This window comes from Mirounga leonina, unplaced genomic scaffold, assembly GCF_011800145.1.
Source record: "Mirounga leonina isolate KUSES-001 unplaced genomic scaffold, KU_Mleo_1.0 Mir_82, whole genome shotgun sequence".
Taxonomy (NCBI): Eukaryota; Metazoa; Chordata; class Mammalia; order Carnivora; family Phocidae; genus Mirounga; species Mirounga leonina.
In genome coordinates, this window is record NW_023270825.1 from 58,524,500 (window position 1) to 58,546,661 (window position 22,162).

The 22,162-nt window shown below is 33.7% G+C and overlaps 1 protein-coding gene and 1 pseudogene across 8 annotated transcripts in view; both read right to left on the minus strand.

Moving 5' to 3' along the window:
• The window catches only part of MIPOL1 (mirror-image polydactyly 1), a 321,775-nt gene that overhangs the window by 137,392 nt on the left and 162,221 nt on the right, over positions 1 to 22,162 (minus strand). The gene's annotated exons all lie outside the window — the stretch shown is intronic.
• Positions 5,697 to 5,806, minus strand: LOC118002775 (annotated as a pseudogene).

A 22,162-nucleotide genomic window follows, 5' to 3' on the forward strand; every position in this document is an offset into this window, starting at 1 on the left:
GGACACTCCAGTTCTCATTGCCCCAACAGCTCACTGGTGCCTATTTTAAATAAATAAATGATTTTTCTTAGTTGTTTAAAACAGACGGGTGTGTGAATAAAGGATTCTGAAGAATAAAAGGTCAAGGCTCAGAAGATAAGACATAGAATACAGACCATAAAAACAGATGGGAAAAGGATAAAGAAAGACCTAGATTACCAGACTGTCAAAGAATGAAGTTTAAAAAACACACATATATATTCTATATAAACCATGTGATTAGCCACAATATGCATGTATATACATAAATATATGAATGTATATACACACATTCATATGTTAAATTTGGGATTATCTTTAAGAGATAAATAAAAACTAAAATCAGTTTTACTACATGCTACCATAAATGTTTTTAGTCAGATGTTACTACAGTGGAATCCTGTTTTTTGTTTTACTGCCCTTCATTCTTTCTTGGTTCTTCTGGTAAAATAATATTTCTTTTTTTAACACTTGAAAAAAGTTTTTATTTAAATTCCAGTTAGTTAACATACAGTGTAATATTAGTTTCAGGTGTAGAATTTAGTGATTCATCCTTTACATACAACACCCAGTGCTCATCACAACAAGTGCTCTTTAATACGAATTACTCATTTAACCCATCCCCCACCCATCTCCCCTCCAGCAACCCTCAGTTTGTTCTCCATAGTTAAGAGTCTGTTTTATGGTTTGTCTCTTTTTTTAAACCCCTATGTTCATCCGAATGTTTCTTAAAATTCCACGTATGAGTGAAATCATACGGTTTTTGTTTTTTTCTGACTGATTTATTACACTTAGTGGTAAAATAGTATTTCAAATATCTTTTGGAAAATCATCTGTACTAGTCCAGGTTCTCCAGAGAAGCAGAACCAATAGCGTCTAAGAAGTCTCACAATCTGCCATCTGCAAATTGGACACCCAGAAAAGCTGATGGTGTAGTTCACTCTGAGCCTAAAGGGCTGAGAACCAGGGGAGTCAATGTTGTAAGTCCCAGCCTGGGTCTGAAAGGCGTAAAACCTAGGGGAGCTAATAGTGTAAATCCCAGTCCGAGTAGGGGAGAAGACTGATATCTTGGCTCAAATAGTTAGGCAGAGAAGGAATGAATTCTCCCTTTCTGCCTTTTGTTCTATTCAGGATCTCAGTGGATTGGATGATGCTGCCCCACATTAGGGAGGGCAATCTGCTTACTGAGCTCACAAATTCATATGTTAATCTCATCTGAAAACACTTGCACAGATGCATCCAGACATACTGTTTAGCCAAATATCTGGGTAGCATGTGATTTAATCAAACTGACACATAAAATTAAGCATCACACCATCTTTCCCCACTCACAAACTAACTTTAGGGACAGACCTAGATTGTCCTAAGGCAGTCAGTATATTGCATTCCTTTGGCCACATCAATTATTTCAGAAATAAGTGAATAAGCACATAACCCCAGGTTAACAAGGCCCAATTCCAGAATTTATCTTTTTGGTAATTTGTTTCTTCCTCTAGAATTCAATTGGGAAATATACAGGCTGAAACTTCTACCTCTATATAACTTGAAAATTAAGCCAATACATAGAAGAAAGCAAACAAAAACCCAGAGATAAAACAAAACCTTACAAGAGATGAACTACATACATACACCAGGATGAATCTCAAAATCATCAGGCTGAAATAAGCCAGACATAGAATACATATTGTATGATTCTATTAATATAACATTCTAGAAAATACTAATAAATTTAGAGTGACAAAAAGCAGATTAGGGGTTACTGGGACCAGTGGTGGAGAGATGGATAGATTGGAAAAGAGAACAATCGTTTGGTTGGGATGAGTGAAATGCTCTTTATCTTCATTACTGTGTGGAAACATAACTATCAAAATGCACTGGACTGTATACCTTTGATGGATGCGATTTACTGTATATAAATTATACCTCAATAAAGTTGACTGAAATAAAAAGTAATCTCTGGAAGTTAGCCCTATCCTTGGTCTTTCAGTTATGGAAGTAATAAGTTTTATTTTTGCTTAAGCAATTTGGGGTATGGTTTTCTTTCCCTTGAAACAAGTAAACTTTACCTGATACAATTATGTTAGATTTACAAATTTTACTATGGTAAGCAAATGTATTAATACAGTTTTGAAAGACAGTCAATAATGGCTGAACAAAAAGACTTATAGGTGCTTAATGACTCACCTTTCCTTTAAATAAAAAACATGATTCTCCAATAATGCTAATTAACTCAAGTTTTATTTTTATTCCTTTCTAAGAGGAGAGTCCAACATTTCTTAAAGTATTACACTGCTTAGGAATTGTTACTTAATATTTTCCTGATCACTGATTTAGTATTTTTTCTGTTCACACTTACTTATAATTGGACATAAAATAATATATAATTCTTCAAGTTACATTTTCATACATTTGCATAGTTACAAGCCATATCTTCCACTTTCTCTCTTCTTGGTTCAGTTATCTTAATTTCTATCTTAAGACTTAATTTTTAAAATATCTTTCGGATCTTAAAATTTCTGCATTTCCCCTTTAAAATTACTTGGGAAAATATTAGTTTTAGAGAAATATAAATTTTAAAACACCCAATACTTTAGAATAAAATAAATACATTCCAAACACAAGACTGACAGTTCAAGATTCAAGAAACACAGTGTATATGTATTGAGAATCATGGCCTTAGAACTAGGGAAGTTGAAAGTGTACTTGAGTGACAAACACACATTAAATTTTGATTAAGGAATTAAAAATCTTTCATAACACACAATTATACATGAATTATGCTGAAACTTAGGTCACAGACATATACTACTATATAAGACAACTGCCCCCAGGACAAAATCAACACACCCAATAGAAATCCTGTATCAAGTTTCATGATGTAAGTTATGCAATTTGAGAATTTCTGGAAACAAATGTACTAACAACACCAAGAATATCTTTTCTCCCTTTTACTTCCTCATTAGTAGTCACAGAAAATGAAAATAGAAGGCTTTAAATAATTCTTTATCTCAGTAGTTTCATCTGACCAAAACTGTTTTTCTGATGTATGTTAAACTACATATAATATAGTATTATTATAAATCCTTGTATAAATATCTTAGTTATTTGTCATATAATTTATGCCACTTAAAATAATTTTACTGCTTGGGGCGCTTGTGTAGTACAGCCAGTTAAGCGTTGGACTCTTGGTTTCCACTCAGATCCCGTGATCTCAGGGTCATGAGAATGGGCCCTGTGTTGGCTCCCTGCTCCGTGTGGAGACTCCTTAAGACTCTCTCTCTTCCTCTGCCCCCCCACCCCATTCTCTCTCTCTCTCAAATAAATAAATCTTTAAAAAAATAATTTAACTGCTTTTCCTATGTTTAAAACACTGTTTTTTCCTTCCTGTCCAGTTTAAAACACTGTTTTTTCCAGTCAACAAAACCAAAAGACAACCAACAGAATGGGAGAAGGTATTTGCAAATGACATATCAGATAAAGGGCTAGTATCCAAAATCTAGAAAGAACTTATCAAACTCAACACCCAAAGAACAAATAATTCAATCAAGAAATGGGAAGAAGACATGAACAGACATTTTTCCAAAGAAGACATGCAAAAATGGCCAACAGACACATGAAAAAGTGCTCAACATTGCTCGGCATTAGAGAAATCCAAATCAAAACCTCAATGAGATACCACCTCACACCAGTCAGAATGGCTAAAATTAACAAGTCAGGAAATGACAGGTGGGGATGTGGAGAAAGGGGAACCCTCTTACACTGTTGGTGGGAATACAAGCTGGTGCAACCACTCTGGAAAACAGTACGGAGGTTCCTCAAAAAGTTGAAAATAGAGCTACCATACAATCCAGCAATTGCAGTACTGGGTATTTACCCCAAAGATACAAATGTAGGGACCCGAAGGGGTACGTGCACCCCGATGTTTATAGCAGCAATGTCCACAATAGCCAAACTGTGGAAAGAGCCAAGATGTCCATTGACAGATGAATGGATAAAGAAGATGTGGTGTGTATATATGGAATATTATGCAGCCACCAAAAGGAATGAGATCTTGCCATTTGCAATGACGTGGATGGAACTGGAGGGTGTTATGCTGAGCGAAATTAGTCAATCAGAGAAAGACATGTATCATATGACCTCACTTATATGAGGAATTCTTAATCTCAGGAAACAAACTGAGGATTGCTGGAGTGGGGGGGTGGGAGGGATGGGGTGGCTGGGTGATAGACATTGGGGAGGGTATGTGCTATGGTGAGCGCTGTGAATTGTGCAAGACTGTTGAATCACAGATCTGTACCTCTGAAAAAAATAATGAAATATATGTTAAGAAAAAAAAAAAAAGAAGAAGATAGCAGGAGGGGAAGAATGAAGGGGAGGAAATCAGAGGGCGAGACGAACCATGAGAGATTATGGACTCTAAAAAAAAACTGAGGGTTCCAGAGAGGAGGGTGGTGCAGGATGGGTTAGCCTGGTGATGGGGATTAAAGAGGGCACGTTCTGCATGGAGTAGTACTGGGTGTTATGCACAAACAACGAATCATGGAACACTACATCAAAAACTATTGATGTAATGTATGGTAATTAACATAACAATAAAAAATTTTTAAAAAAGAAAAAAGAAAACTACGGGAAAAAATAGAAAAAAAAACTAATGATGTAATGTATGGTGACTAACATAACATAGTAAAATAAAACTAAAAAAAATGATTCCGTTTTTGAGTTGAATATAATTTTTTACAGCTTTTATGCAATAATATTAGTTGACTTTATCTTTCAATAATATAATATATAGTGAATTCTTTCTATCTAGAAAAATGAGATAATCATCAATTTTATTTCAAATCCACTGAGATGATGGTATTAAGACACTGACGTATGTGTAATCATTATATGATGTATATTGTTAAAATACTATGTATATTTAAAGCTGATAAAAATCAATTATTGGGGTTTTTTTAGATATTATTTATTTATTAGAGAGAGAACACGTGTACACGAGAGTGAGAGAGAGAGAGAGAGAGCAGGAGCAGGGGCAGGGGGAGAGAGAGAGAAGCAGACTTCCCGCTCAGCAGGAAGCCCAATGTGGGGGCTTGATCCCAGGACCCTGGGATCATGACCTGAGCCAAAGGCAGACCCTTATCCAACTGAGCCACCCGGGTGCCCCTCAATTACTGCTTTATAAAGTTACTCAATTCCTAACATGGTAATTTGTACTAAGCACTTAATATTTTGACTCAATGATTCTCTGTGATTTATCAGGTTAACAACTATCTAAACAACTACCTAAGGAGTTAACACTTTCTAAAGAAAGTAAGACCTAGAATAGGTGTTTTTAACCTGGGCACATTGATGGGCTTGGGAGGGGAATAAACTCCTTGAAATTATATGCAAATTTCTGTGTATGTGTGTTTTCCTAGGGAGAACATTCAAAATTAGCACTGGCTTCTCCAAAGGGCTTAACTACACAAATAGTTAATATAACTAGTTATATGGAGAAATAACACCAATCTCTTAACAAAAAATGAAATTATTCCTTTTACATATCAAACAGGCTTGACATTAACTATAATCTCATGGAAGAAATGTCCTGCTACTATAATTAAGAATTTGTAAAAAAAAAAAAAAATGCATCACAGAATATATGACATTTGGCTTCTATCTACTGTAAGAAACAGTAAGTGTGAAAACAAAAAAAAATTGAAACAAATATGCAAAAAGTAAATTTTATTAGCAATAATCGCGCGTCGGATAAACCTCATTGGCTACGATACTGCCACTGCGCAAAGCTCAAAAAGTAAATTTTATTAAACTAAACTGCCATACCTAGGAATATCTCAATTCTGAGAATAAAGTTTATATAATGTGTAGGTGTCACTTGAATACTATGAAATAATAAGAAATATACTAAATGATTACTTAAAAATCACGTCTATATGGAAACACTGAGCGTTAAGTAATGATAGGTAAGTTGAAATATCAACCTATATTGAAATCACTAAAGATGTAACATAACCTAAAGAGGAAATCACATTTGTTGATTTACAAAAAGTGTTTCGAAAACTAAACCCTCTAAAGCAAAAAATATAAACAAAAATTGAGAAATACCTACTAGTGGATAATAAATTAACGAAATAATATAATAATTATGTTAGGCCAAATTCATTTCTCTCCAAAAAAGTATTTGAAATTTTCATTTTTTCACTGGCTTCAAATTATGAATGAAAATACATTTGTACAAAGTTGAAAAACTTACCCGTTTTTCCCCAGCTTTTTCTAGTTAGTGAACAACAAGAAAAATCTATACAAATAAGTGCCTTTGTTACATTATAATCTATAGATTATGTAAATCATGCACTATCTAATGCACACATGTGAGTATATAAAGAGATAAAATGTATAAGACAGGTAAATGCTTGCAATAGAAAAGTGAAGTACACGGTTTAGTTTTTCCATGTGTTATAAAAAAAAAAACAAACCCAGCCATCAGGAAGGCCTGTGCCATTCTTAGGCCACTTTCAGGCAGATTCTGAAAAGCTGGAAAGTAAACACAGGTGTTTTAAAACTGGAGCTGCTGTCACGGACAACCACAAACACCCTCAACTCTGATGTTGCAACGCCTCTTTCCTGCCCTCTGTTTTTTAAAGCAATGTCCGAAAAGAAAATGCCAAATGTTTCACCTTTCAACACCTCAAAGTAAGTAAGAGCTTACAGTATTGTTTCACAAGTATCTAACAAATAGATATTTTTTTCACTACTTTTAAGTGTAACCAATTAAATGTTAATTACACAAAATAGAAAACAGAATTTCTTAAAGAATTAGCACCACCTCCAACCTTACAACCCTTCTTCTACCATGTTTAATGGCAGTTTCTTTAGTTTCTGAGAGTAAAATCTTGTGTTTGACCACATTTAGATAGTTCATTCTATATATACGTTTCACAGAAAGTATCTGATCTGTTCCTCTAAGGTTTAACACCTAAATCAGAAATGAATAAGAATCTTTTTTTTTTAAGTAGTTAAATACCTTTGCTGACCATGCAAGAAAAGATTTAGACTTAGAAAAATTCAAAGCTTGAAAATATGTAATTCTCCCTTAGAAAACTGTGTCTTTTTTTTTTTTTTTAAAGATTTTATTTATTTGACAGAGAGAGACACAGCGAGAGAGGGAACACAAGCAGAGGGAGTCAGAGAGGGGCAAGCAGGCTTCCCTCTGAGCAGGGAGCCTGATGTGGGGCTAGATCCCAGGACTCTGGGATCATGACCTGAGCCGAAGGCAGATGCCTAACGACTGAGCCACCCCGGCGCCTCAGAAAACTGTGTCTTAATGGATACTTAAATAGGAGTAGAAATCATTTACAGAGAAAAACAAAAAGCAAAACGATTTCCAAAATGCTACAGACATGGTACTTATATTAAAAAATAGAATAAATTTTCTAATACTAAAATATCATTTAGTCCCTACAGTTGTATAATACAGTCCCCCAAAGCAAGGATAACATTCATTAACAAATGATGAGCTACTACTTAACTAGGGAATATAAAAACCAAAGTGAATGAATTATTTACATTTTATCATAAGCATCAAGAAACAGGTGCTGTTAAGAGGATGGCCAAGTATCTATGAGTTCCCAAATTAATCTTGGAGATTACTTTGGGAGGTTTAGTGCTATCCTCAGAATTCCACGTATAATTCCTTTGTTCAGTTCATATAAGAACTGTTCCATAAAGTCATACTTGTGTATTTGACTATTCATAATAAAACACCAGGAGTTTATCATTGCTCTAAGTTTTTTATAAAGAGAAATGTCTGCCTTTAATAATAAGAAGGTGATAAAAATTAATGGGAGTAAAAATTAAGAGTAAATAGCACTTTTTTAAAATCAGCATCTATACTTTTTCAAAAATTTCTTCAGATATTTTATGATGTTCTCTTGTATTATCTTTATTCAAAATGTAAAGAAACTAATATTAGAGCTGCATGACACTTGCTAATCAGAGGCAATCAACTGTAAATGACAGAAAAGCAAATAAATTTTTCCATCTTGTTCAGATCCACCCATGCACTGCTTCATCTCACATGTGAAGGACATTATATAGCATTAAGAGACAAAATAATAATGTTAAGTTGTGACATAAACCAACGAAGTAAGGAAATTTAGAATTAAGTTTGACAGTTCCTAACCGAGTCCACTGTACTTTGGTATTACCACACGTATATGATACCTACAGGCACAGAGGAGCTAGGAAAGGGCAGTGTGTCAGCCTTAGAAGTTAATTTCCTTGCTTTTGTTGGTTTATATTACCATCTAATATTACGTAAACAATCCGTTTCTAGGCAATTTATTTTTTTCTCTGCCATGATGAGCTGAGCTCATTTGGACACCAAGTATCTTTCAACATATAAAAATCCAGTTTAATAGCAACAGCAACAAAAGCTCATAAAAGAATGTCATTTAAAAATAAAATTTACAAAAATATATGATATATGAGAGGGGAGGGGGTGGGGGGATGGGTTAGCCTGGTGATGGGTATTAAAGAGGGCACATACTGAATGGAGCACTGGGTGTTATACGCAAACAATGAATCATGGAATATTACATCAAAAACTAATGATGTATGGTGATTAACATAACATAATAAAAAATACATGATATATGATATTTGTTTAACTAGAAAGAACATTATTGCTCATATTTTATAATCTTTAAAATGTGAAGGTAATTAGCACAACAGAATTTATTAATAAACAAATTGTTTACCTCAGAATACTTAGGGTTTATTGGTAACTCTTATTTGGTCTTTCTAAAAATAAAATGATTACCTGAATACTTATGGATCTAGATAAAAACCATCATAAGTGACTAACACAAGTTGGATTCCAGGAATCAGAATATTAAGTGAATTTTTGGAAAGCCATCTCAGAATTCAAAGCTGATCACCATATAATGGGGCAAAAATATAGTGGACAAATGTACTTTTCGATCACTGTGATCATGAGTGAATTTCATTATCCTCTTATTCTAGTAAAAACAAATAGTCATTCTAGTATTTAAAATGAATAATCTATGTAATAAATTCAATTTTAAAAACTGGCATTCTAAAAATAAATAAATAAAAACTGGCATTCTTAGTAATGACAGCAATGCTTACATATCTTCAGTGTAATATGTACAAAAATGATTCTGAACTTAAAATATCAAGTATTAAAAGGAAGTGAAGACTTCACTAAATAATCACAAACTACATATAATAGTGGAAATAGGATATTGGATTACATTGTAAACACTTCCATGGAATATATAAAACCACACTGTATGATTTTGTGAAATTAAAGAAGTAGAAATACAAGATAATATAAATGTCATTTGGATACAGTTATGATTGTGCAAGGTTCAAACTTAACATTTTCTAAAGAAAAGGTTACAAGTTATCAAAACTCCTAAAGCTGTACTCAGCGTTTTTTCAAGACTATGAAATATATTCTAAAATATATATTTAATATGACTGTGAGATAATAAAAATACTAGTGATATGCTTTTCGTATTGCATTTTAAATACTAAGCAATAAATTACAGAATCTTTTAAAATGTGTCTATGAGTCACTAGGCAAGAGTGATTTTTCAAGATGCTTTTTTTTTTTTGTTTCAGTTAAAATTAAAATCCATGCTGTCTAATCCTTGGAGTCAATTTGTAATTAAGGGGATTTGATGAGAGACCAGGCGCTGAATTAATGATAAAATTTAATATCTGTTTTAATGCATCAACATAACAGAAAAACTAACCAACACTGAACAACACAATAAAGTCATTTTGGTATAGAAGGCAAACTACAGCTATGTCAATTTGCAAATATTCATTTTCTTTAATAAAGTGTACATGCTCAAGTTCTACAGATGCATTACTAAAAACTATGTGTCTAGAAAAACACTCATGTCAAGTATGCTAGTAGAACAAGGATTTGCTTGGTACAGGAAACTACATTGTTTAATGTAGTTAATTTTACTGAGAATTTTATGTAATCTGTAATGAAGTATTTAACTGCTTTCCATCATCATGTCTCAGATCAGAAACACTTTTACTTGGTAGCCAAAGTACATTAACTGTAATTGATAATCTAAAGTTTGTTTTTTAAATATAAATTTTTAGCCTGGAAAGAACATGTAATTTTAAAAAATCAATCAAAACAAATTTCATAGTATTTTAAATAACCATCTGGATTTTTGCACTATATATTTCAAAGTTTTAGTATACTTCAATTCACAAGAGAATTTAACATGTCCAAATTATTCCAAGTCACTATAAGGTACAAACTTGTGTAGAATCTGGCTACTGGAAACACTAAAAATGAAGAAGGACACTTTCATTTGGCCAGAATTCCTTATGTAGCTTCATCTAGCTTACCCCTAAAATACCAAGAAAGCACTTTAAAAAGACATAAAACTGAAAATGCCACCAAAATACTAACATCAAGTCAGTACTGAAATCAAGTAAAAAAATGAAACAGAACTAAAATTAAAGGCACAGTGGTAGAAAACAAATATATCATTTTCAGAAACAAAAAATCCAAAGGCCTAAAAAGAAGATGGGGAAATATTTTGTACCTATTTTATTTCCAAACACCAAGTCTATCTATGTCAGCAAGTTTTCAAATTCAGTGTAAGATTTTCCAATTCAGAATGCTTTGGATTAGGCCCAGATTTATTATTTTGTTAACATTCTTTTGATGATTCTAATACATGCCTCTGTCGAGACCTGCTAACCTATACTCATTACCTAACAACCAGTCAAGTGGACCTTTATTGCTTTTAAAGCTACTCAGGGTATTGATTCCAACAATGTATCATGAATAACTTCTCTTCTATGTCTTGGCCCACTGTAATAGCAAAACTCAATAGGCCAGGAAAAAAGGGGAGGAGATATTGAGGTGAGAGCAGAAGGCAAAGCAGAAAGTAGGACTAAAGGTACTGTTCATGTGACACAGATAGGAAAGGCCAGGAGGAAATCCTGGGAGCACTGAGTTTCTTACATATTCCATTTCTTTTCAAATCAGTGCTTATTTTGATATTAAAGCAATTTCATCCTACCATCCAAATACCTCTCTGGTTTGGTGACAGACAAGAGACTGTGGCCAAACTGAAGATAGGATGAGTAGATACTATCTGGACAAAGGAGGTAGGGCAATAGGTGATGTAGGGCATTTCAGTCAAAGGAAATGCCAGTTCCAAAGACAAGGAGATACAAAGATTTAAAAAGATTCCAAGATCTATCTAAAGCTAGCTCACATAAGGATAAATCTGCCTGGAGTGCTTAATATTCGGTCCCCTACTGAAAGTTTATGTCATCATTCAAGCATTCATTTTGATTTTTTTTTGGCATATTACAAAATGTGTAAGACAGGAGAGCATGCAATGTAATTTTATATTTCTATAACTATGTATCAAATAAAATCTCACATTCCTAAAATAATATTATTAAATTCAAAATCAGAAAAACACTGGCATCCCATGTTAAGAGCAATTAAATGTAAGAATTCACAAATATTGCTTTTGTGGTTTGCCACTGATAATCTCCACTGATAATGGTACAGTTTCCCAAAGAAATTCAGTATTCCTTCCATGTAAGAGGTTATGGTTCACAGTTATTTCATCTGAACCTCATCAGTTTTTATTGTGTCTTGATGAACTTACACAGGCTTTGATGATTTGGCTATACCTGGTGCTGGAATCCACAGACCCATCCTTCAGCGTAACTGTGTCTTTCAGAGAGCTTGTAATGAATGCTGTCATGGCAATTCCCCATTTGGTATGCAAAGACTGTAAACCTGGTCTAGCTGCCCGTCTTGCGTGTTGTAAGGAAAGGAACTCTCTCAAGGAAAAATGTATTGTGTGAAAAACAAAGTCTGCCATGGGAACAGAATGCTGTTAGGAATCAGCGCAGAATTTCTCTCCACTTCCTTTACTCAGAGTTTTGTGTTTTTTAATACACTGACTCTGACTTTTCCAACTGGCTACTCCATAACTTCAGATTGCACATGGCCTATCGCAGGCTACCTGGCCCTAAGTCTACCTCAGGATCATTTGGCTCAGCATTCAAACCTGACTGGCCCGTTACCTCTCAGTTTCCCAAGTCCAGTTTATTAAATTGTTATCTGACTTAGCAATCTTTTTGAACCAGGACATACAGGTTGCCTCTAGCTAGCTTTAGGTTAGACAGCCACATATCAGACTTCTTATACAAGGAGAATAACTGAGAAAATGTTTGCGATAATTTCCATTCTTTAAAATAAATCATCCTCAATGTTCCATTCACGTTACATTCTAACCCTTGCACTTTTACTTCATAAATAAGCTCCTCAAAAAATAATTTATATTTTTTCCACTTTTAAACTTTCCATTTACTCAGCAGTTTACTAGATTCAAGACCACCACCATAACCACTGAACTGAAACTGCAATGACAAAGCTACCACTGCCCTCCTAATTGCCAAATCAAATGGACACTTTGATCTTATTTGATTTCTCTGTAGCATTTGACACTGTGAACCACTCCCTTCATGGAGTTTTATTCTATTCTGAATTCTGTCATAACACAATCTCTTGGTCATCTTCTTATCTATTTCTTCTCAGTCTCCTCTGTGAACCACTTATTTCTGTGTACCAAGAGTTAAATGTTGGAAATCACTATTGTTCCATTTATCTCACTTTTTCTAAATCTGACCTCTGAGTATTCCCATACACTTCAATAATTTGAACTACAACTTGTATAAGATCTGGTATAATTCTCTCTCTTCTCAAACTAATTTCCTGCCACTATATTTCTCACTATGTCACTTATGCACCAACTGACATATTGGTAAGTTACTCTACTTTTATTTAAAATACATTAATAACAATATAGAGAAGAAAAAAAAAGCCTGGAATCACTGGCTTCCAGCGGTACATAACAATTCCAATTCAATTCAAACTTGTCAAGACCATAGTTAAAAGTAGAAATTATGCCATTCATTAAGCTACTAACATTAGTATCAAAACTGACACAGCCAGAACAATCTTTAAAAACAAAAAGTGGGAATTTAGAGTCCAGAACTAAACTCTCATATATATGGTCAAATGACTTTTGAGGAGGGTGTCAAGACAATCCAATAGGGAAAGAATCAGGTGTTCTTTTTTTTCTTTCAGCAAATGATACAGAGCCAACTGGATATCCACATGTAAAAGAAAGCATTTGAACCTTAACTTACATAAGATCTCCAAATTAACTCAAAATTGGTCATAGATGTAAATGTTAGAGCTCAAACTATAAAACCCCTAGAAGAAAACACAGATGTAAATTTTGAGTTAGGTGAAGCCTTCTCACTAGCAACTAAAAGAAAGAAAGAGATAAACTGAATTTAATCAAAATTAAAAGCTTTTGTTTGTTAAAGAACACCATTAAAAAAGTGAAAAGACAACCCACAGAATAGGAAAACTATTTGCAAATCATATATCCGACAAGGGGCTTATATCCAAAATATATAAAGGAATCTTCTAACTCAACAATGAAAAGATGACAATCCAATTCAAAAATGGGCAAAAAATCTGATAGACATATCTCTAAAATCGGGTATAAGACAAGGATATCCACTATTGTAATTCCTGTCAAGATTAATTTGGCAGGTCTAGAAACTGTGAGGGGGCAAACGGGATATTATTAAAGTTCTCTTTATATATCTTAGCATTTATTTCACTGGCTATGGTGAGCATGTATAACTTAATTAACTTCCTATTTTGCAATAATTCAAGACCTACAAGAACTTGAAGAGGGTATAGAGTTCCTGCATAGCCTTAATTTAACTTCTCCCAGTGATAATATCATGTATGTACCATAGTATATTGTCAAAACCAGGAAATTGACAATGATACAATACTATTAACTCAGATATAGACCTTATATGGATTTCATCCGTTTTTACATCTTCCCTCCCAGCTTCCCTTCCTGGTATGTAATTCTATGAATTTTAATATTATAAAATCTGACTACAGAGTTGTTACAACACTATGCTACAGAGAAACTCCCTGTTAGACTTTAATAGTCATACTCAAGCTCTTCCACCTAACTCTAAGAAACTACTAATCTGTTCTTCATCATAATGATTTTGTCACTTTGGGACTATTATATAATTGGGATCATATGGATTAACCCTTTGATATTGGCTTTTCTTATTCAACGTAATGAAAACCATCAAAGGTGCTGCATGTATCAGTAAGTTGTTCCTTTTTATTGATGAATCATAGTTGATTGTGTGGATGTTGATCCACTGACCTATTAAAGAATATCTACCCTCTTTCTAGTTTTGGCCAATTACAAATAAAGCTGCTATGAACATTTCTGTACATCATTTCTGTGAATATAAATTTTCATTTCTCTAGGGTAAGACTCAGGAGTGCAATAGCTGGGTTATGTGTTAAATATATTTCTTCTTTTTTTTAAAGATTTTTATTTATTTATTTGAGAGAGAGAGTGTGTGCACAAGTGGGGAGGAGGAGCAGAGGAAGAGGGAGAAGCAGACTCCCTGCTGAGCAGGGAGCCTGACACAGGGCTTGATCCCAGGACCTTGGATCATGATCTGAGCTGAAGGCAGATGCTTAACCAACTGAGCCACCCCTGTTAAATATATTTCTATAAGAAACTGGTAAACTGTTTCCCAAAGCAGCTGTATCATTTTACATTTCTACCAGTAGTGTAGGAGAGATTGTTTCTGCACATCTCATCAACATTTGTTATTTTGAGTACTTTTTTGTTGTTGTTTAGCCATTCTAATAGGTATGACATGGTATTTCATTTTGGTTTTAATGGATGTATACATTTTAAAAGGGAAATTCAATTTTTAGAAATTTTGAAAATAATAAAATTAAAGCACAAGCTTTTTGGGTCTTTTGTCAAGTATTCTGCTTTGGTAACCCTGAAAGTGAGTCTAGGAATCTGAATGTAAATGTTCATCCTGTTATTCAAGTACTCTGCTTCTAGAAATCTATCTTGAAGAAATACCATACAGTCCTTAAAAATTTAACTCACATGTATACTTTCCCAGGAAACTATTAGAAAGTATGCTCCAACAAAGAAAAGAGTTAAGTCAAGAAGGAGAAAAATGAGATACAGGAAACAGGTGATCCAACATAGGAGAAACTAAAGGAAGCCACAGAATTACATTGAACATAGGTCTAAGACCAGTAATGTCCTATAGGACAATCAGTTCAGATCCTTAAAAAAAAAAAAAAGAGTAATAGTTCTAGGTCACCTGAAATATTTGAATGTATTAACAAGATATTTATATCTAGTAGAGAGTGTTTGGATGTATTAGTGATACACAGTATACAAACAAAGAAATCTAGACTATAATTCTGAGGAAAACAAAATATTGAAAAAGAAAGGAACTGTGAAGGGTGTGAAGGATGAAATATTTTCATCCTACTTATAGGCTAACAAATTAGCCTGCCAGTTTCATGCATACTGGCAGAAGACAAGAATTCTGCATTCCAAAGAACTTTACTCAGACATGGCACAAACACCTAAACTTCATGTTTGTATTGCTGGTCTTTGCTCCCCAATTCCCATGGGGGCAATGTGGAAGGGAACAGTTGGATACTGCACACACAGTGGGACTGAATTACAGCTAAAGAAATCCAAACTCAGGGAAGCCAGATCTTTTATAATATACTACAAGCAAACTTACATGACCTCTGCTTCAGAGGGGGAGACTTTGTTTTTATTATATTGGACAGTAAACAAATCTGCCTTCTGCTACAGAGGGAGACACCATCTCTATCCTCCAAGACTGTTTGCTAAGCAAATATCCTCCAGAACATATTTCAGAACAAAGGTCAATTGTGCCTCTGCTTAGGAGGAACACAAAAAAGCCCATGGGAGAATTGTCACCCAGTTAGAGGGTCACAACCAGCATTAGGTTTCAAAAAAAATTAAAGAGAATTTAAAATGTCTGAATACAAATATGGCAATAGAGTATGTATTATTTCCTTACGTTTTATTGTGGTTTAGTTTTATATTTGTATGTTGTATATTATCTGGGTCATGACATAAAATATAATTCTTGCTGAGATGTCTGAAGAATACTATATGGTCAGTTATGAATATTATAATAATGTAAATACTAAGCACTAATCTAACAGAAAGCTAAATCTTCATCTTCATAGGAGGGAGTCAATTAATAATAACAAAAAATGAAAAAAAAAACTATAAGCTTTTCACTTAGAAATATAGTATAGATACAGAATAAATGGCTGAAAGAGTTCAAAGTGATTTTTTTCCTGTGGAGCAGAAATCAGGAGAGGTACGATGAGAGGCTGCCATATTTTTTATTAGAACCCTTATAGAATCATTTGGCTTTTTTTTTTTAAGGAGGGGTAGAAGGGCAGAGGGAGGAGAGAGAGGATCTTAAGAAGGCTCCCTGCCCAGCACAGAGCCCAACATAGGGCTAGATCTCACGACTCTGAGATCATGACCTGAACTGAAATTAAGAGTCAGACACTTAAGTGACTGAGCTACCCAGGTGCCCCCAGAATCATCTGGCTTTTAAAACTATTTGTTTTACTAAAAATAAAAATCTGAAAAATAATCAAATTTTTATTTGCTAAATATGGTTAAATATTAAAATACACAAAATATTTAAAATATACAAAAATATTTTTCACAGTGGTGTTCATAAGAATGCAAAGCTACAAACAACCTAAATATTCAACATTAAGAGAAGAGTTAAAATTATGATGCATCTGTGCATTGCAAATTATGTAGTACATTAGCATTAGGTTGATATTTATAGAGTAAGTGTACTGGAAAATGCCTATGAAGGGTTAAGTAGGGAAAGCCAGATACTAAGTTGCATGTGTGGTATTAATTCACTTAAGAGATACTTATTCAGTGGCTACTATGTGTACTTGTAGGAGATCCAGTCAGAGCTGGTTTTCAGCTGTTATGCATAGGAACAGCCCTTTGTCCTGGTATAATTTTCAATCGTATTTCTTTTGTTCTAAAAAAAAGTCTTCGTTTAAAGATAAATTATATGGTCATCCTACCTAAGACCATACTAGCTTAAAATGGACGGCTCTTCCCTTAATGCAGAATGTATGTGGGCCTGAATTCATCATCTCATAAATATATATCTATAATATAACACCACAAATTTATAAAACCACATTTTCTAATTTAAATGACTCCAAATGTTTTTAAACTTCCTCGTTTTAAAGATATAAAATAATTTGACAAGATCATATAGTTTGTTCGTGGTACAGCAGACAAGAAAACAGGTGTCTGACCCCTACACAAATGTTCTTTCTACTACCACACCATATGGGATAATGTGTCCTACTTTATAGATTGTCCAACATTTTCTCAATTGTACAATATATTTGCTCTCATTATCTTACAAATGTAGGAGCCAATGCTCAGATTTCCCCAATGCTATATAGCTAGTGAATGGAGAAATTCAGGATTTTAAATTTAAGATCTATTACTGCAGTTATCCACTAGAAAATAATCTAAAACCATACTCCACAAACAGTAGAAAGGTGATATCATCTGGGCATATCAAAGACAGTCCATTTACATGGCCAATATAAGCGAATGACTAATAACTCATCTCAATATATGATTTCATCATAAGAAATTATATTATTATTTACTATCAAATGTAATTAATAGTGCTTGCTATTTACTCATTCTCTTAAAAGAGCTTATCCTGCAGTGAACTCTAAATAGCAAAGAAAAAAAAAATGCATAAACAAAAATCCATTCTATCGATATTCTTAAGCCAATAGTGAAAAACTAGAATTCCTGACACTGCATTGTTCAATTCATGAGTGAAGACACTTTAGCACAAGACAGAAATCTTTCTAGAGAGTTTTAATTGGGCCCAGTTAGTGACTATGAAGACATTATTCTGGAATAATTCCATATCCTCCATGTCTTGAACTTAGTAAATAATAAATATGTTGACTTCAACCAGGATAGATTAAAACTAATTTCTGATTTCAAATACTTAGTGATTATGTAATGAGTTCAACAATGTGCTAAATTCCAAGAGAACAGCAACCTGAAAAGGCTACGATTCCTTATGTTCAAGAAGTTTTTGATTTAGAGATGACATGTAAGCAATCAACTGATACTAAATACAGAATTAATTAAGTCATAACAGAAGTAAAGACCAGAGGAAATGAAAGAATATGACATATTTAGGAAGTAGTGGGGGATGGTTAGGGTTTATCAAGACTACAAAGAGAGAAATAGTAAAAAAAAAAAAAAAAAAAAAAAAAGTAAAAGAAAAAAGAAAGAAAATTAAAAAAAAAAACAGGCTAAAATTGTAGTGTGGAGTCTTAAATTCTTAAATCTTAAATTAGGAGGTTTGGATTATACTCTATAAATAATAGAAAGCAACTGAAGTTTTTTATTTATCTGACCATTATTTCACTCTTGCTCTTGACAGTTACTTTCTCTCTGCATATTTAAGGAATTATTCCCATTGTTGCTTTCAGGATATTTAAGAAATTATTCCATTATTGCTATTGAGAAGTCAGTGAGTCTAAATGCTATTCCTTTGTTAAATATGTCTTTTCTAATGGCTGTTTTTAACAGCTTTAACTTCAATGTTCTGCAGTTTCTTCTACTTTGCCATACTTAGAATTCATTTGGTATCCCTGGATCTAAGGCTTTTGTCATTTGACAATTCTGGAAGATGCTCAGTCATGATTTCTTTGTATCTTGCCTTTTTCCTTTCCCTATATTATCGACTCTAGAATTCTAAATGATTTATTTTAGATCTTTTCACTCTATCTTTTGTGTCAACATCTATTTATATTTTTCATTTCTTCGTCTTTCGGGCTTCCATTTCCATACTTGGTTCAGATCTACCAGTTCACTAATAGTTTCTTACATTGTATGTAATCTGTTGTTAAACCTATGTGCTGTTTAATTTTAATTATTTTATTAATTTCTGTAAATTCAATCTTTTTAGTTTTCCCAAATTTACTTGATCATTTTGGTCATTTTCCTTGCTCTTATTTTCAAGCATCTATTTGTAAAGATATTACTTAAACACTTATATTCTGTGACTAATAATTAGAATACCTAAACTATTTGTTGTTGAAGTATATGATTCTGCTGCCTTATGTTTTCACTAACTTTCATTAGAAGTGCTTTTTTCTCTTATGTGTTTTTTGATAGCTCTGGGTCTTTGAAATTTTATCTACAAGAAATATTAGAGGCTAACTGGAAAGTAATTTGCTTTGGTTTGTTGTTTATGGGCCCCTCCAGGGTAGGACTACTTCAATTAAATCCTCAGCTTTTAGAACTACACAAATAGCAAGAATTCAGGCAACCTGTGTGGTTCTAAACCTGCCTGCCTGAAAACTGGACAAGGAAGATGAATTCTCAGTGATTTCACTCCCTCCGCAGTCAAGAAAGTCAAATTCCTTTGTTACCTTATTTTGTAGGAAGGGCTTGACTCTTGTTCACCTAAACACTAATGGTGTGGCCATTATGATACCAGCTTCAAGAGAGGATATCTCATTACACTCTCTGGCTTAAACAGGCTCCAGGCTCTATCTCTTGTTTGTCTTGCCCTTGAAACCATTAAAATGGAAAATTCACCAAGGTTTGACAAATGCTCTCAGGGTGAAAGACAACTTCAGGCAATCACTTACTTTTCAAGTTCCCCTCCCCTGCCTCCCGCCCGCATTTCTACTTTGTTTTAGGCCTTTGTAAATTCCTTATCTTCCTGCCTTCTCTATAATGTTGTTGTAAAATAAACTTAAATTATAAATTTTAGCCATCCTTTTTCATTTCTTTTTTAAATCAGAAGGGTCATTCAGGATATCTCTATTTTCTCATACTGTTGAAAATAGCAAGACAGTGAAAGTTTTTGAGTAGCAAAGTGTCACTTGTGTTTTAGAATGATTGCAAATGGAAGTGATGACTGGTTACAGAGGTGAGAAACTGAGGACAGAAGAGTTAGTTAGGAGGGTACAGTCATACTTCAGAAATATTATGGGTTTGCTTCTAGACCTCTGCAATAAAGCGAATATTGCAACAGAGCAACTCAAATGAATTTATTTCCCAGTGCATATAAAAGATATGTTTACACTATACTATATTCTATTAACTGTGCAATAGCATCATGTCTAAAAAGACAAAATGTGCATACCTTAATTAAAAAATACTTTATTTTTCATGGAACACTACATCAAAAACTAATGATATAATGTATGGTGATTAACATAATAAAAAATATTGTTAAAAAATGATAACCATCATCTGAGCTTTCAGTGAGTTGTAATCACTGATCACAAATCACCATAACAAAATTAATGCTAATGAAAAAATTTGAAATATTGCACAAGAGTTACCAAAACACAAAGTGAGCAAACACTGTTGAAAAAAAATGGCTCCAATAGACTTGCTTGGCATCCGGTTGCCACAAACCTTCAATTTGCAGAAAATGTATGATCTGTGAAGTGCGATAAAGTAAAGCACAATAAAATGAGGTATGTCTGTAATATTATCGTCTAGATCATGAACCTGACATAGGGTAGAGGTAAGATAATAAGAATAGGAGGGAAAATGGGCGAGAAATCATTGTTACAGAATTGATAATACTGGATGTCCCACTGCTTTATGGTGGATGACAGCTTAAAAAAAGAATATGAAAATTATGTCAACTATATTAGCCTACATGTCTAAGGAGCATGGTAGTATCATTGATTAATAGATATTAACTGATCAATTTGGAAGTAAATAATGGAAAACTATTAGGAGCAATTTAAAATATAGGGTATGTCTATCACCAGAAAAAGAAATCAGGGTATGGGTGCTTAATGTTCTCAAAGTAGCTCATAGGCTAAGGGGCTTAATTGATGTTAATGGCCAGCTTCTCTCCGGTGTTTTCCTTATGGCTATAAAATGGCTGCTGCACTTCCAGGCAGCAAGGAAGTGTTCAAGGTAATAAGAAAGAAAGGAATGGTGCCTGCTACATCTGTCCTATGTGAGGGAAACAAAAACTTTTCCAGAGACTCTCCAACTTCTCTCTCCCCTGCTGTAGAATTCGTCTTATGTCACATTGGCAAAAAGAAAGGCTAAGAAAGTGTTTAACTTCTCCTGCTTTTATAGTAAAGACAAACAAAGGAGAATATGATTGGGAATAAATGTTAAGTTATACAGTCAATAGTGTTAGTCTCAGGTCCTGACTTCTTTCCAGGGAGAAAAGGCTTAGGGAGTCAAATTAGTGATTTGTTTTCAAACTTGTTGAGGGTAAGGAAACATTAAGATATCTAAGTGGAAGGGCAGAAGAGGTAGTCCTTAGGACATAAATAATAGGTGATATTGTAGGAATGGATGAAATTAGAACAAACAAGGCTACAATAAAAGAAACTCCCAATGCTGACAAGAAAGTGAAACAACAAAAACTCATTCATTACTGGAAGGAATGAAAAATATCACAGCTACTTTGGAAGACAGTTTGGTAGTTTCTTACAAGAATATTCTTATCATACAATCCAGCAAACTGCAGTCCTTGGTATCTATCTAAATGAGTTGAAAAATATATGTCAAAAAAATTCTCCAAATGGATGTTCACAGCAACTTTATTCATAACTGCCAAAATCTGGAAGCAACCAAGATATCCTTCAGTAGGTGAATAGATAAATAAACTGTGTACACCCAGAAAATGGAATAATAAACATTAAAACAAATGAGCTACACAGCCATCAAAAGGTATGGTGAAAGTTTAAATGAATACATACTGTATGATTCCAACTATATGACATTCTGGAAAAGGCAAAACTATGGAAACAGTAAAAAGATTAATGGCTAGCAGGTATTAGGAGGAGAGAAAAATAAAGAGGTAGAACACAGAGGATTTTTAGAGTGAAACTCTTCTGTATGATACTACAATGGTAGATATGTCATGTATATTTGTCAGAATGCATAGATTAATGTGAACTAAGGACTGTGGGTTACACTGATATAGATTTGTGAACTGTAACAAATATACCACTCTGGTGTTGGGCACTGGGGGCCTGTACATGTGTGAAGGCAGGAGGTATGTGGGAACTCTGCACTCTCTGCTCAATTCTGCTGTGGTGAATCTACAACTGCTCTAA